The following is a 17,749-nucleotide window of genomic DNA, read 5'->3' as shown; positions in this document are numbered from 1 at the left end:
ATTGTTTAAGTCAAAACGATGAGAATGGTTGCTCCAAGATACTAAAAAGTTTAATAAACAATAATCATTAAAATGATGTTACTCTAATAAAATGATCAGCAAACAGACCAAGAGAACAAAACCAGTCCAGGAGTAGGCCAAGGATACATAAGAATTTAATACATGACAGAAAAAGGTGTTACAAACTAAGGACTCCATTTTTTAGCAAATGGTGTTGGGGAAACTGGGAGTTGACTCTGGGTGGATAAACCAGGTTATTAAGGTGAATATGTTAATAGTCATGAGTATGTTTCTATTAATAACCATTTGGGGGCAGTTAAGCTTTGTGCCAGGCACTGTGACAAAGGATTTTCATGCACTATTTCATTTAATCCTGACAACAATCCCTATGGAGTAGGTATTACTTCTCAATCATCTATTCCAACCAACTCACTTAAAAATGAGCAAACCAAATCCCAGAGGAGGTAAGTGACTTGGCCAGGGCCACACAGCAGGCAGAGAGCCCACGTGGGCATTGTGTCCAGCACTGTGTTATCTAATCACCCTGTTTCCAATGAACAACGTTTAGAAACAGACGCAGCTCTCTGGAAGCCGCACACACGAGTTTGCAGAACAAGAGTAATCCATGGCAGAGAGATGTAGGTAATGCATGCAAACAGAACCTCGGGGAGGGTTTTCAGAGACAGAAGCTAAGGATCTAAATCAGAATGTGACCAGCCAACACTGGTGCTTCTGTCACGGTTGTGGAGGGAGCTTTTAATAGACCAGCCACCCAGGACCTTGGCTCACTGCCTCTCTGCAGACAGCCCCGCTCTCTTCCTTACCCCACCAGGTCAGGCTCAGCAGGGCTCAGAAAGCAGAGGGGCGTGCACAGGCTCCACGTCCCCTCCCCCTGACCACTCCAACAGCCTCTGTTAAGGGTCTCCCCACAGCACCTTCCCCAGTTCATGCTGACAGCATCAGCCACGAGAAAGAAGACTTTGCCATCCAGGGCAGGTTCAAAAAATGAGCACATTCCTGGACCTCCCACCTGGACAGAAACCTCTCCAAAGACACTCAGCATCAAGCGGAAGATGTACGCCCACTGGAGGAGCACACACATGCCTATAAGCACATCCTTGGCATCACGATTTAGCAAATCTTTAAAGATGGAATATTCAATAGCTAATGGGGATGGAGTGTCTTTGGGGAATGTTGAAAATGTTCTGGTATTAGATGGTGGTGAAGGTTATGCCACATTGTGACTGTATTAAAGTCCACTGAATTGTACACTTTAAAATGATCAATTTTATGTTCAGTGCATTTTAGCATAATAAAAACATAGAATTTTGAAAAAGGAAGAAAACTAAGAAAAGAAAAACTGGAATTTAAATATTGAATGACATATAAAGATATCTCTAGATTAACACGTAAAATTAAATAAGTAAATATATCTAAAGGCCAAAAGACCCAGAATATTCAAAACTCAGTAATTACCTTATTAAATATGCTCAAGAATGATTCTGATAATTAGGCATAAAATAAGATGGCAAAGAAAAAGATGGACACACAGGGAGGAGGTGGCCTAAACACACTCTTATCTGTTCCCACTTAATCTGTTTATCCAGGACTCCTGCCCTCTCATCACTGGACCTCCATTTCCCCACACAAAAAAATGGGCACGTTGAGCTATGTAGTTTACAATCCTTTGCAACTATAGGAACCAAATCATGCTTTAGGGTTACTTTAAATAAATCATTTAAAGAAAAAGCTGATGATATGCTAATCTCATCAAAAGAAACAGATCCAGAACCAAAATGTCCCCAGAGTCAAAGGACCCCCCTCTCCTGCACCCTCCAGCGGGACTTCTGCCAGCCATGCATGCTGCCCTCACCCAGTTCTGAAATCTGTGGGAACCTCTGAATTTCCAGGGGGATGCACGCATCAAAGCAGGGGACCAAGCAGCAGAACCACTGTCAAGGAACTGTCAAAAGGCAGGGCCAGGGGTGGGGTAGAGCTCAGTGGCAGAGAGAGTGCTTAGCACGTACGAGGTACTGGGTTCAATCCCCAGTACCTCCATTAAGATAAACAAATAAATCTAATTCTCATCCCCCTAAAAAAGAAACTCCAAAAAACAAAAACAAAAGGTAGGGCCAGCGCACTGCCACTGGGCCTGTGAGCCTGTGGCAGGACCATCTGGGGAGATCTGGGTGCTTAAATACGCGATCCGCTTCTGAAATCAGAAGAGCAATAAACCACTTCCACCATGATCCAGCCAGCTCAGGACTTACAGTCGGGGAAACACACCCTGATAGGACATCAGAACGATGCGAGGAAGTCAAAGGAGAGCAGCAGCCAGAGAAACAGAGAGAGTGAGAGCTCCATTAGTCCTATTTGGATGGGAGACAAGAGGCAGGAACACTGATTTTGACCAAGCAGAGAAGAGGAAAAGGGCCTTTCCGGTCACCTCTGGGAGATTATTTCTCCCTGACAAATGAGGAAACTGAGGCTCGGGTAGGCTGAAGACAAGAACTTGGGGCCAGCTTGTTCCGGGGCTAGCACCGTCACAGGCCTCTGGACGGGTGCCCAGTGGTCCCTGCTCAGACCTAGACACCTCCTGCTTCAAATGCTCCTCCTGAGAGGCAGATGGAAAAAGCCCTGGCAGGCTTGGAGCCCGCTGCCTTCCTTGCAAACAAGAATAAAACTGGCCCTGTCTAGCTCCCAGGGCTGGAGAGGAGATGAAACAAAATAAAGCACTGTGAACCCTTGCAAACTGCAAACCACTACAAAGACGTAAGGAAATGTAATTAGCATTTGGGCAAGTATTCTTAATGCCTATTTCAAGGGAAAATTTTTTTTTAATATTTAAAGGTTTATTTGAGAAGAGAAAAAAATCAGGCTGTGCTATCCCAGTCCCCTTACCCAGGGGACTTAGCAAATATTCACATGCAGAAGTAATCAACGGCTTCAGAGCTGGATTTACCATGAAGCTTTTGAAGCTTAAGTTCAGGGCCCCTCACTTACATGGGCCCCTTCTGAGGCCTTGAAAGGGCCCCAGCAGTGTGTGCACATGGTCAGATGTTTTTGTAACACTTGCAAAAGCAAGCTACTATTGTTGCCATCAGCTAAGATGACTGCCTCTATTCACTCCAGCTTGTCCTCCGTCCCAGCTCTGCCACGTGGTGGGGGCAATGGTGGAGGGCTAGGTAACTAGAATTTGGCTTCGGGAAATTTAGGCTAAGAGTACATTTGGTTCAGCTTTAGTGGAATAACGTGTACAGTGGTTTCCAGCCTCCCAGATATCGTTAAGCCGCCCTGGAACAGCAACGTTTTTCCAAGAACACTCATGATGTCATCAGCTCAAAAGTATATTTAATACAAGTGACCGCAAAAAAAAAAAAAAAAAACACGAAATGCCTTGTAACCTTAGAGCTCACACAGCGAGTGGGCGGAAGTCACCCCAAATTTGACAACAGTTCTAACAATGTACCGACATGGCCAACATTGAATTGCGAAGCTAAAATTCATTTTCTAAAATATCAACTCTTCTTTTTTTTAAAAAAAAAGTACCAGTCAACCATCCTGAAAGAAAGATCAAATTGCCTTTCTACTCTCTCAACAGGAAAGGAGATTCCAAACTGCTGTCATATGAAGAGTCAATCAAATAATGTGTAGTCAAAAAAGGGGAAGAAAGAAAGATTATCAAGGTATGAAGGGTAGCTAATAAAAATATATTATTTTCCTGGAATCTGTCATGTTGGTGATATTTATTTGTTCTTTTAACTCAGCATTTTTTTTTTACAATTTTTTTCTCATTCTAGATAAATATTTACTTTTGCACCTAATTCTGCATTTCTAAATTTACATTTTCCTTCTTAAAGAGGGAGCCAACACTGTATAAGCTTCAAGCTCCAATAAACCCTGAATCCCAAGTCCCCTAATTGAGTGCTCTCATGTTTTTCATTTCCATCAGTTTTACTCACTTATGAAAAACAGCTCAGAATTTCCCTTCATAAAAACATATGCACTCATTTTAAAGTCTCTTCATCAAGGACCAAAAGAAAACGGATTTGAACAGCAGCGGGCAGAACAGTTAAACAGAAGAAAAAGAATCTTCTAACCATGAAAGCTCACAGAACCCTTTGTCTAGAATTGTTTAAGAAAATGCTTTGTCTGAAATGGATGGGGAAAAAAATCTTAGCTGAGTGCACATTGATGCTGACTCCCTGAGAGGGGAGCCTGGCTTTTTCAACTTGATGAAGAGCTTAATTTTTTTTTTTAACAAATTGATTTATATGTACGAACATACATACAAGAATAATTTGAAGGTGGTTTATGATCCAATAACATTAATATAATTTATCCAAGACAAAAACTGGAACAACAGTTATAAGGGAAAGGATGAAAGAGAAATGTTTCCTGGGACCACGTGGCTGAGAAACATCACCGCTGCTCTTCCCAGTTTGGCTCTGGGAGGATTCCTCCAGCTAGTGCCACCGCCCGCCTGTGTGTCCTCGTCACGCTCAGGGCACCTCCTGCCATCAGTCCTTTTTGAACCCCCACCCTCACCCTGCCCGGTGCCCCTCCCTCCTGGCCAATCTGCCTCCTCTCTCCTCCCAGCAAACCCTTCCTAGGTGGCCTCTAAGACCCTACCCCACAGCAGGTAATTCCATATAGCTTCAGCCTCTTTGCAGCAAACCCCTCTCCCCACCTTATTTGCTTTCCCTGAAACCTGACCCTCCTAAAGATGCAGGCACCTCCTCCCCTGGAGATGGACCCATCACCCAAGCCCTGAGTCCATATGGGACTTTCTCCCCAACCCCCAACTATTGGCACAGCATTCCTCTCTCCTATGTTCTAGTGCAAGGTTTTCCTTTTGGTGTATAAACATGTTCCAGGCTCCCCAGTCCAGCTGAGGTCCTTTATCCATCATCCATCCATCCATCCATCCATCATCCATCCATTTACCCATCCACTCAACAAACCCGCAGAATGAACATCTGCCATGTGCCTGACACAGTGCTAGATGCTGGACCAATGATGCGAGTGAAGAAGAACACGACCCTTTCCTTTCCCTTCTCCCTAGCACTGCTTTTCCCACACTCTGAGGATGCCCTGATTCAATCACTGTCTCTCCCACCAGGCTCAAAGGTCCCCATGTGGCTCTGTTTCAAACCCCAACCCTTTGCTAAACTGAACTGAAAATAAAGCAGGCCATGCAGGTCCCGCTCTTGCTGTCGGGAGTTGCAAGCATGCCAGATGTCAAGGAGACGAGCAAGCTTTTGCCTGAGCTTAAGTTCACAAGAGAAAGCATCCCGCTGAATGAGTCTGGGGTCTCATCAGGTGGTCTTAACCACGTGGATGCTTCTTGGGTTTGTCCCCATGAAAGCAAGGTTCATCGAAGACACAGGAGCCCGAGGTAGGTGACGTTCTCACTTATCACCACAGGGAAGCTTGGAGCACCCTGAGAAAGAAACAGTTAACACACTGGGGTTAACACACAGGGTCCTGTGACCTGGACCCGAGTAGGGATGAAAAGAAATCAGGTTTGTTCCAGAACAGAATCAGCTCCAGCACGTGACTCACCTTCCTCCCAGGAGGCTAACCTGGAATCTATGGTTCACTTTTTTTTTTTTCATTCCAAATGAATTTTCAAAACATCGAGTAGAAAATCATAAATTATTCCCACACAGGGAGGTGGTTAGGTCAAAATGGGTTTTTTGGATATCAGAAAATATATATCATTTCCTACCAAATTCAACACCGCAGACACAATCCACAGCAGAAGGAAACAGTGGCGCCCTGACACCACAGTTGACTTCAGAGAAAGAGCTCAGTTCCATGATGTGATCACAAAGAGGAAGGTGAGAGATGGCAGAAGATCACAGACAGAAGAGACAATGCATTTCTACACCGATGCTCATTAGAGCTTGGCTGAGAAGCTGCCTCCCGGACCCTGTTCCTTCCTGGGCCATCACAGCACGTGGAAGCCAAATGCAATCAAAGCTGTAGCAGCGGGTCTGAAATTACTTTCTCCGGCCCATGCATCTGCATGTGGACCTTTGCGGAGTCGAGGAAATGGGCATTATCCTGCGTGCACTGGAGCTGGAGGTCAAGGGAGCCAATTCCTTTGAGCTAAACAACATTCTTTAGTCTCTCCTCCATCAGTGAGACAGCCACGTGCTGGAGATCGGGGTGGGGGGAGGGACTGCCTCTCTCCCAACAGCAAGAAGGCCACCAGGATGGCCTCCACCTGTGCCTTCACCGTGCACACTCTGGGGCGGAGGGCAGGACGGGGAAGCAGCCCGAGTTGGGGGTGGATTTCTCCTAAAGTGAACTCTTGAGGACGGCTATTCCATTGGCCTCGAAAATTAACTGGCCAATATTTAGATATGTCAAGGCTGCAACTCCCTACATGGACAATCTAATAACTGATTCTCTGCTTTTGGCCTGGCTGTTGCCACGCTTCTGCTATGGACTGAATACATGTTTTCCCCCAAAATTCATATGTGGAAGCCCTAAGGGGATAGTACTGAGAAGGGGGGGTCTTTGGGAGGTAATTAGGTCATGAGGGTGGAACCCCATGATGTGATTCGAGAGCTAGCCATCTCTGCTCTCTGCCGCATGAGGATGCAGGGAGAAGGCGGGGGTCTGCACCCCAGGAAACAGGCCCTCCCCAGAACCTGACCGCACCAGTGCCCTGATCTCCGACTTCCCAGACTCCAGGCTCTGAGAAACAAATGTTTGTTGCCGGAGCTCCAGTCTACGGTTTCTTTGTTACAGCAGCCCAAGCCGACTGAGACAGCCTTCATCTGGGCCCCAAGTCTCAGCCCAGACAGTGCCCAGAGCAGGTGCCTAAAATTCCTGCTAGAACTTAACGTTGTGGAATAACATGGTATTTACTTCAACTGGGCATTTGTGAGTATGTCTCAGACCTGCAGCCCTGGGCCTTCCCAGCAGCGGGTCCTGTGGTTCCTGATTTGCCTTCTCTTTGTGATTCATGGGCTGAAGCCATCTACTCTCCTAGCGAAACCACCACCCCCTCAGCATCTGTGGTTCTGTCTGGGCTGCATCCTGACCTCCTTCTGAGGGAGCAGAACTCCTCTCCTGTGTGTGAACCCCACCCCCCGAGGACCTCCTCTGCCAAGGCACAAGTAGGCATGGGATAAGGACCAAACCACTCCCAAACCCTAGGTTCCTGGCCCCCCTGATGGGTTTAGAGACAGGCACATGCCTCAAACAAGATCGTAGACTTTCCCTAAGATGTCTGATGGAACTTTCCAGGAAGATCTTCTTTCTCTAGCTTCTATCTCAGCTATCGAAAGAGAGTGCCTGTCTACAAGCTGGAAAGAGGGGCAGAGTTTTGAAAGCCCTGGATTTGGCCTTATCTGAAGCCAGACACTACCCTGGACTTCCCAGTTATGGGACCTAATAAATCCCTGTCTCCTCCTTTTCATGCTGAAATGAGGATAAGTTGGTTTTCTGTCATTTGGAACCAAGATGGCCTTGATAACTAGATATTCCTACATCGGTGTCCTCATCCTGATCTTTGTCCCTTTTGCTCCCATCTGCTGCCTTCCTGCCCTGGTGGAAATGGGAAGTGGAGGCAGGTTGACCCAGTGACGTGATCTGGCTCGGCCACTGATAAGCCATGAGACCACGGGGAGGTCACTTAACATATCAGCTTCCAACGTGGTAAAATGGAGATAATCTCACCCACCTCACAGGGTAACCACGAAGACAAAAGAACACAGGGAAGTGGGGGCAGTGTTCCCTGTATTCTCAGGGGTTCCAGACCCCTTCCCCTCCCCCAGCCTCAAGGACCCCCTCCTCATTACTCCTCTCTCTCAGCCAAAGGCAAAAACTCCCAATGGGGTAGAAAATGCTATACTCTCTCCACCTGAACAAAACATGCTTAAAACAATATAACCCAGACCAATTAAAATCATGCCCCAAGATATGTTGACCAAATACAAATAGAAAGCAAGAACTCCAAGTTAATATCAAAGAGGACTGAGAAACAAAAATCACTAAGTGGGCCAGACAACTATTTAAGTTTGATAAAAGGTAAAATCCCCCATGAAGACATGACAGTCAAGAAGGTTTACACGACAAATATCCTAAGGAACGTTAGCAAAGACAAATGTCACCCCACTGGTGGAATTTTCTCCCTGCCCCCAGGCCACCTTCCTCCGTTCCTCCAGGCCTGGGCTCACCTCCACCGAAGTCCCTCCACACTCCTGCCTGTATAAGACAGCAGAGAGGACACCACTCTGAATTAACAGACACACTGTAGTGGTTGAATAGTGTCCTCCACAAATCCACGTCCACCTGGAGTCTTAGAATAGTACCTTATTTGGAAATAGGATCTTTGCAGATGTACTTAAGTTAAAATGAGGTGATACTGGATGAGGATGATCCCTAAACCCAATGGCTGGTGGCCCCATGAGCAGAGGGCAGACAGAGAGAAGAAGCCTATGTGCAAATGGAGGCAGAGCTTGGAGTGATTTCCCCACAAGCCAAGGGACATGAAGGTTTGCTGCAAACCACCAGAAGCTCAAGAAGCAAGAAAGAGTTCTTCCCTAAAGCCTTCAGAGGGGGCACAGCCCTGAACACACCTCGGTCTCAGACTTCTAAACACTTGAAATCTGAGAGAATAAATGTTTGGTGGTGTAAGCCACCCTGTTTGTGGTCACTTGTCACAAAAGTCCTGGGAAACTAATACAAGCGGGCAGATGACCTGGGGCCAGTCACTTGACCTCTCTGAGCCTCTGTGAACAGAGATGCTATAACAGGGCCGGTTCACAGGGCTGTCCTGAGGATTAAGTAAAAGCAGGGTGTGGTGGTGAAGCTGACGTGGCACCTTGACTGGCCGCACGATGCCCAGATTAAGCAGTATTTCTGGGTGTGTCAGGGTGTTTCCAGGGGAGAGTAGCATTGGAGTCAGTGGACTCAGGAAAGTAGATCTGCCCTCTCCGGGGTGGGCGGGCACTGTCCAAGTCATTGAGGGCCTGAGTAGAATAAAAGGCAGAGGAAGGAGGAATCTGTCCTTTCTCTTCCTGCCTCACTGTTGAGCTGGGACATCTCACCTCATCTTCTCCTGTCCTTGGACATCAGCTCCCCAGGTTCCCAGGCCTTCAGACTCAGACTGACTCACCCAACTTGTTTTCCCAGGTCTCAAGCCAATTCCTATAATACATCTATCTCCCTCTCTATACACACACACACACACACACACACACAATAAGTAATCATCATAATAAATGTATTAAGTAATAATAATATAGTATAATCATTTTGTATATATAAAAGGTAATAATTTACATTACAGCTATAATATTTACAATAATTTATATTATAGCTATATTTATGTAATTCTTGTATGTTATATAACTATTATATAATATATAGTTATTACCTACTATATATAATTATATTTTTGTTTATTATCATACATTACTCTATCTGTTATAATATATAATATATAAAAGTACATAGCATATAATAAATATATAATAATAAATAACATATATAACGTATATAATTATTATTATCATTACGTACAGATGGAGCCCTCATCCCACCCTCCCTCCCTCCCTGCCCTGGGCACACCTCCGAAGTGAGGATGAGCTGCCTAGCTTAACTTTCTCTTAAATATCATCAAAGAGACGTTAGGGGAAAATGCCCAATTATCTTAGGCTCCAAACACAAGCTCTGCTCACAAATTAATTTTTCAAACTGAAAAGAAACAATAGATTTCAAGTTTCCGTCCCTTTTGTGTAACTGAGATGCTTTCCTTCAGGGGGAAAAAGCCGAGAACAAAAGCAGCAGACGAATAAATGAAAATGAAGACCCCAGATGGGGAGTTGGATGAGAAACGCTGCAATCCTTGTTAGTCCTAAAGGAGAAAACTCTCTCTCCTCCTCAGGACAGCTGTCTTCTTCCTTCCTTCCTTCCCTCCCTCCCCCATTCCTCTTCTTCCCTTCCATCAGATTATTTGGGGCACCTTTTTTTTTTTTTTTGGCTATTGAGTGGTAGGGGTTCCTTGAATATTTTGGATATTAAAACCTGGTCAGGTATATGCTTTGCAAATATCTTCTCCCATTCTGTAAGTTGCCTTTTCCTTCTGTGCTTGTTTCCTTTGCTGTGCAGAAGCTTTTTGGTCTGATGGAATCTCATTTGTCTCTTTTTGCTTTCGTTGTTTGTGCTTTTGGTGTCATATCCAAGAAATGATTTCCAAGACCAATGTCAAGAAGATTTTCCACTATGTTTTCTTCTAGGAATTTTACAGTTTCAGGTCTTAACATTTAAGTCTTTAATAAATGTTGAGTTGATTTTCATATATGATGTAATGGTGCAATTTCATTCTTTTGCATGTGGATATGCAGCTTTCCCAGTACCATTCATTAAAAAACTGTCTTTCCCCCATTATGTATTCTTGGCACCCTTGTCAAAGATCAGTTGACTGTATGTGTTTATTTCTGGGCTCTCTATTCTGTTCCATTGGTCTACACGTCTATCTTTATGCCTGTACCACCCTGTTTTAATTACTGTAGCTTTGTAATATATTTCAAAGTCGGGAAGTGTGATGCCTCTACTTTGTTCAGCTGTCTACTTTCTAATGGCTTTTTTCAGTGCCTCCAGATCACCAAAGAAATGTCACACAAACTGTGCTGTGAACCCCATCTCTCTACATCTGTGACAAGCCCAGCAGCATCTACCACCCTCTGTGCTCTTACTGATTTCATTTTCCTCATAGCATTTACTACTCTCTGCACTTAACCTTTATCATGTGTTACAATGTTTACTTGTCTCTCTTGCCCAGCAGAACATCAGCACCCTGTAGGCAGAGACATTATTTGTTTTATTTGCTGCCATCTCCCCAGCATCTTAGAACAGTGGCCAGGTCACAGCTGGTGTCTCCGTAAATGTCTGGAATGGCTGGATGGGAGGATAAGTGAGTGTTCTGAGAGGTAGCAAGTATGCAAATCTGGGCATGTCCTCCATAAAGAAAGAAGAAGAAGAAGATGAGGAAGAGGAAGAAGGAGAAGTAAGAAGAGGAAGAGGAGGAAGAGCAAATTAATCTCTGCAATTAACATGGAGGTCCTTGGAAACCTACGATTCTCTTTCTCACACACACACACACACACACACACACACACACACACAATCTTGCTAGAGAAAATTTTTTAGAAATGCTACTATTTCATTAGACCATCAGGAACAATCAAACTTTTCACAGCTGATCAAAAGAATGCTTTGCCAAAGGCTCTTTATTCTGCTTCTTTTTTCTACTTCCCAGAAATATTTGTGGTCTCCAAAGTCCCTTAGGAGAGCTAAGCTCTTAAGAAATTTTGCTCCACAGAAACTGACCATAATATTCTGGGGTAAGTGGGATAGAAACCATAGAGCACAAATGGTACTACCTCATTGTCCACCTTCGTTTGACTCTTTGCTGACTTTGCTGACAGAGAAAACGGGTTTAGGATGAATAATCTGAGGCCCCAGATGATCAAAAAGACTACAATGGAGCCAAACTTTCAACTAGAGCCGTAACCAGGGAGAAAAGAACCCAGCCTACATCTCATTATCTTCCGTCTCTCCTGTCTGAAGCAACTGAGGATGGCACTGAGCAGTAAAACAAACGATCCAAGAGGGAAAAGGAAGAATCCACAAACTACATAAACAGCTCCTTTCATGAGCAAGAGCTGACAGTGTTTGGAACTGGAGCAAGGTCCCCAGTCACATTTCAGAGGGTTAGTATCTGGGCAGCGAGGTGAGTGATTACAACAGGTCGCATGCGCCTAAAGTGAATTTTATATTAAAAATCACAACAGAATAGGCAGCTTCTACTGCAAGGGGTCTCCGTGACAGTTCCACGGAATTATATGTAGCTAACAGTGGTCAAAAATAACCAAGTGGATGAAAAACAGTCTTGTCGACCTTCACTGCTAACAACGGGAAGGCTTTACATTAGTCCTAGGGTTCGACACCAGTAGTAATAAAAACTGCTTGATAGCGATCAAAATAAGCTTGCCGTCCTTTCTTCTTCGGATTGTACTCTTCCATTTTCAAGGCTCTTTTTCACTCTCTGTAGAATGGGCAAGCAACCACGATTATCCCCATTTCACAGGTGGGGACAGGCAGGCACAGGCTTTCAATGATTTGTGGGGTGTTGCAGGCGTGATCAGACACAGAAAGGGAATTTGGTCCCAGGCTTCCCAGAGTGTGTTCTTCCCACTGTGCCACACAGGCCCTCATCAGCCCTGTTGCCATGCGCTCCTCACCCAGCATTACTCAGCAAAGCTTCTCACCAAAGCCTCACTTTGGTGGCACAAAGTGCACCCGCACCCAAGGAATCCTGCAGTCAAGTTCCTGAAGTGTAAGCTGAAGGCATACGGGAGAGAGAAGCTCATGAGGGCAATCACTGAAGCCAGAGTTTTAACAATGTATCCCTGCCTTCCCACCTATAAAGATCTGCATAACATCTATACACATAACAGAATGGCTAAAAGGATACTTGATAATAACAAGTGCTGACACGGATGTGGAGCAACTAGAACTCTGATTCGTTGCTGCTGAGGATGCAAACCGACACTCACCATATGGCCCGGCAACCCCATTCCTTGGTGTCCACCCAAAAGAAATGAAAATGTGTGTTCACACAAAGACTGTCTATGAACGATCAACAGCAGCTTTATTCATGATCAACCCAAACTGGAAACAACCCAAATGCCCATCCATACATTGGAAAACTACCCAGCATTAAGAAGGAATGAAATCCTGATAGATGCAATTACATAGATGAATCTCAAAAGCCTTCCACTGAGTGAAAGAAGCCAGACCCGAAGGGCTACATGCTGTAATGATTCCACGTGTGTGAGATTCTAGCAAAGCAAATCACAGACGCAGGGAGCAGATCACTGGCTGCCCGAGGACAGGGTTGAGGACTGACTAGAAAAGGGCACAAGGGAAGCTTTCAGGGTGATGGAACTGCTCTGTATCTCAGCTGAGGTGAGAGACAGATGGTCACATACATTGTCAAAACGCATGGAACTCTTCACCTACAGAGGTGAATTTCATTACATGCAAATTAACCTTCAATAAATCTGACTTAAAAGAAAAAACCTGAATGAGGGCCAGAGGTTTTTAAATTCACTCCCATAAGATCAGATTCTTTCAAAAACTGCTTCTGGCACTTTAGCAAAGCCTGCTTCCTAGACACGAGGTAACTGGCAGTGAGCTGAGGCTGGACATGGGGTGGGATGAACAGGACCTGGGTGCGTTCAGCTGCTGGCCAGCAATGCCCCTTGGGGAGCCCCGGGGCCTCTCAGCATCACCATCCTCACAGGCAGAGGAAGAAAGGTGCCAGGGCTGCGCCCAACAAATTCTAAGGGGTGGCCATTTCTCACATTACAGGACCTGGGACACGGATCTGGGATCAGGGTGTCTGGTGTGAGATTTTTTTAAAGAGGAAAAGTGCGGCACCCTTAGGCAGAAAATATCGAAAGGAAATGAACTAGCAGCAAATTGTTATTCTCAGCTTCTCTAACACATTCGAATGAGTGAGTCCTTAAAAGCTTCTGTCAGCTCGCTTTAGAAATGAAATTTGATATTATTAAGACTATCCAATGTGAAACAATTATATAAGTATAAATGGAAGATTCATTTAAAGGGTCATGATGAAATCCCTGGAAAATGCCTTCCTGGTTCCTTTTTTTTTTTTTTTTTCAGTCTGACTAAATAAGGTCAGATAAGATGAGGACAAAACTAAGTCATCAGGCAGAATTTAAATTAGTTGAATTTCTTTTCCTTTCTTTCTTTCTTTTTGTGCAGCTGAACTTCAGAAGATGGGAGGGAAAATGAACAGCTTAAACCGAGGCTAAGCCCTTCTGTATCAAATGGCAATTACTTTTCAACTATTTTTTTTAATCCATTGCTCAGCAAGTATCCACCACCTCAAACAAATTTGCCAGAAGGGGCAGAAGAGCATAGGGGTTTGGAGTACAGCTTACAAACTGAGAATTGCTGAAGCTGAGTGAGTGTACATCAAGTCTATTATATTATTCTCTCTACTTCTATGTTTGTAAAATTCTATAATAAAAAATTGAGAGACAGAAATGACAGGGATGGCAGGGAGGGGGAGGTGATAGGGGAGGACAGAGAGAAAGAGAGGGAATGAATGGTCCAGGGAGCCAGAAGGCCTGGGCACAGATCCCTCCTTCCTCCATACTTGCTGTGTGCCCTTGGGTAAGTTTATTAACCTCTCTGTGCTGTGGTTTCCCACTTTGTAAAATAGGGCTAATAACACTACCAACTCACAAGGTTGTTGTGAGGATTAAATGAGTTTAAAGCACATTTATTACATATGTAGAGCAGCAGGGAGACATTTAAAAGTACCTACCACGAGCTGGACATTGTACAGAGAGATGTGATATCTACACATGCAGTCGCATGCACGCACACACACCTCTAAAGCCTCTAAATCAGTACAAAGCAGTTCAAAGAAGATATTAAGTCTCTGATTCTGACTTGATATCCTGCATTGTGCTCCCATCAGGCTTCATAACAAATTTACTGAATGCGCTGAACTCCACGGAGTAAGAAGGCAATGGCTCCACCTTTCTTCCCCCACTGTCCGCGCCACACCCTGCCATCTCCCCTCCTTGCCTGACGATAATATTGGACACAGCCCTCAGCCTTCCACTCACTTTCAGTTACAAGAACAAAATACGTTAGGAAATTGCGACTCAGTTTTAGGATTTAGAAGGTACAGAGCAGCCCAATTGTGAAGACTTCTATTCACGTCCATTTCCCAGCTTCGTCCCTCCTGTCAGTTTAGGCCCCACAGGAGGGTTGAGTGTCTGCACAGGCAGATGGGCCCCTGGCTGGTCCCACCTCCTCCCACCTACCTTCTGGCTCCTCTGAGACTAAGGCAGGGGAGAGTGGATCAGACAGAGCAAGAGAAGCAAACGCCTGCCTTTTAAAGACTTGGCTGATTGTCATTATCTCCTAGCAGGCAGTCAGAGGTGGGCTCACCTGCAGGGCACATCTAAGGGGTCCGTCCAGGCCCTGCAGTGAGGCCCTCCTTACTACAGGGCTCCCCGATGGGGAGGGCGATGAGCTCTCCTAGGAATTTCATTAGACCTGACCTTGGCAGTCTCAGCGCCCCTGTCTGCTCCACGTCTGCTCCACGTCACATCCGCTCTCCAGCCTGCCCACTGCCCGTAGGCCTCCAGGGGTCCAGAAGAGACTCGCACCTGCTTGCCATGCAGGTAGGGACACAGTGCAGGGTGCTCCCCCTGCCACCTGCTGGCCTCTCGACTTCAGAATTCCCCCCATGTCCATGTAGGCACCCCACAATCCAGGGAACTCAGGTCAATTTCCTCCACATTCCGGAGGCTCCCAAGAACATTCTCATCAAACTCTGCTCCCGTCCAAAGCCAGACCTGTGAGAGCTACAGTCCAGCAAGCATCCAGTCAGGGAGAGCAGATGCCAGCCTGCTCTTCAGGAAGGTAGCCTCAACTTCTGTGTGTGCTCTGCTTGGAGCTCCCCACTGGGCCTGGGGGAAACCACTCTTCTTGGGAGGGAAACAGAAACACCCTCTCTCTCCCACAACTCTCTCCCCCATGAACTCATGAACTCATCTGTCCTTATAGAGGAGAAGTCGTTGAGGTGCTGGAACAATCTTGCTATCTTTGGGTAGCTCCTCCCCTGAGGGCTTCACCTTCTCTATGAATAATGGAAAATCCTCCCCAGTTGCTCTCAGCTTTGGGGCAGAAACCAGAATTCCCGAGCAAAAGAAAACATCCCCTTCAATATCCTACTCCTTGTTTTTAAATAAAGGAAACTACTCTTCACCGTGGCTTTGAGGAATAAGAGGATAAAGGAGACTAAGAAAAGCCAGAACACACAGGAGACAGACAGCTTCGAAATCCATCAGCAAATGAACAGAACAGATATTTACTAAATCAGATGCAAGAAATATCATCTCCAGGGAGAGCACATTTCTGGAAATACGCAGGCAAGGAGCCTTGAAAATTGCCTTCTGATATTTCCAACTGAATTACCCCTCCTTGATAAATGATTTCCAAGTCATTTTCAGCTATTAGGTTTATTTACACCCATTTTAAAGACTACCTGACATCCTGGAAGATATATGATTTCCTGAAGGGGAGAAAGCTAAAAAATTCATAAGCAGGGAGATCAAGGTTAATAACTCAGCCCCCACCATCATTCCAGGAAGGCACAAGAAATGAGAAAGGGGTCTTAGCAACAGCCATCTCCTGGTTCCTAGCTTCAGGGCAGCCCCCATGCCTCTAAATCTATGCATACAAATAGAGGAACTCAACAGACAGGACCAGAGCCCACTAGGCAGTTGATACCTTACAAGGTGCTCAAGAAACTTGCAACCTAACAAATGAGACAGGCAGGCAAGCATGATGCAGCAGGCAGCATGCTGTCTGCTAATGGGACGCGGGGCGCTTTGGGAACACGAGCACAGCACTACAGCATGCCAGAGAACGATTCCTGAAATTCTAAAGACCAGAGAGGTGAGGCAGGCAAGGAGATGGAAGGATCGGTCCCCCTCCTCTTGGTTAACAAGACCACTAAGAATGACATGATTTTAAACCTGAGAGTCATCCACAGTGCTTCCTATGTCTTCATCCTCCACTACTGAATTCTCACAAATTTTCTTCCTCTCAATCACACCTCCAGTGTGACCACTTTGGTCCAGGCCCTCCTCAACACTTACACCTTGAGGACCAGCAGAGCTGGTCTTCCACACTGTATTTCTCTCTCCTTGTCCAGGTGACTTAAAACTCCTCAGTTGCCCTCGGTCGGTTGAATAATGGCCACAAAGGGTGTCCACAACCTAATCCCCAGAATCTGTGAATGTTACTGTCTATGGCAAAAGGGGCTTTGAAGGTATAAAGGATCTTGAGATGGAGAGATCCTCCCCTGGATTGTCTGGGTGAGCCCCCTGTAATCACAAGGGTCCTTATAAGAGGGACACGGGAGAATCAAAGTCATAGAAGGCTATGTGACCCCAAAGTCAGGGACTGGAGTGATGGCAGCTATAGCCAAGGAAAGCCAGCCTCCGGAAGCTGGTAGAGGCAAGGAACAGATATGATTCTCCCTTGGTGCTTCCAAAAGGAATGCAGCCCTGCTGACACACTGACGTTAGTCCTGTTAAGACTCATTTCGAACTTCTGACATTGATCATTGTAAGAGAATACATTTGAGTTGTTTTAAGCCACTAAGTTTGTACTGATTTGTTACAGGAGAAATGTGAAACTAATACGGTGTTGTAAAAAAGGTGAGGTAACAAGAGTAACAACCATCTATGATTACAGAGAATAAGGGAACTACATGCACAAAACACTTGGCACAGAGGCCACACCTACACAGGAGAATGCCCAACCTGTCATCATCACCATCATCATCAACACTGTCATCATCAGCTTCATCATCATCAGTATTATCGTTGTCATCATCAACATTGCCAACATCATCATCATTGTCATCAATATTGTTACCATTGTCATCAGCATCACCACTATTGTCATTATCATCATCACCATCATCACCATCACCATCATCACCACCATCACCACCATCGTCACCATCACCATCATCACCATCATCATCACCATCAAAGCTAAGAGCATCAGAGTGAGCTCCTTGCCACATGAAGGCACATGAAGCCAGCCTTCCAGGGGCTCCATACAGGGGTTCTAAGAAGTCAAACAACTTCCTCAAGGTACA

The 17,749-nt window shown here is 45.4% G+C and overlaps 1 protein-coding gene across 1 annotated transcript in view; it reads right to left on the bottom strand.

Annotated features, from left to right (window-relative positions):
- GALNT17 (polypeptide N-acetylgalactosaminyltransferase 17) overlaps positions 1-17,749 on the bottom strand; it is a 364,964-nt gene that overhangs the window by 264,634 nt on the left and 82,581 nt on the right. The window lies entirely within an intron of this gene.

Source organism: Camelus ferus, chromosome 18, assembly GCF_009834535.1.
Source record: "Camelus ferus isolate YT-003-E chromosome 18, BCGSAC_Cfer_1.0, whole genome shotgun sequence".
Lineage (NCBI taxonomy): Eukaryota > Metazoa > Chordata > Mammalia > Artiodactyla > Camelidae > Camelus > Camelus ferus.
Note: the sequence above shows the minus strand (reverse complement) of the source record. Positions and strands in the feature narration are given on the sequence as shown.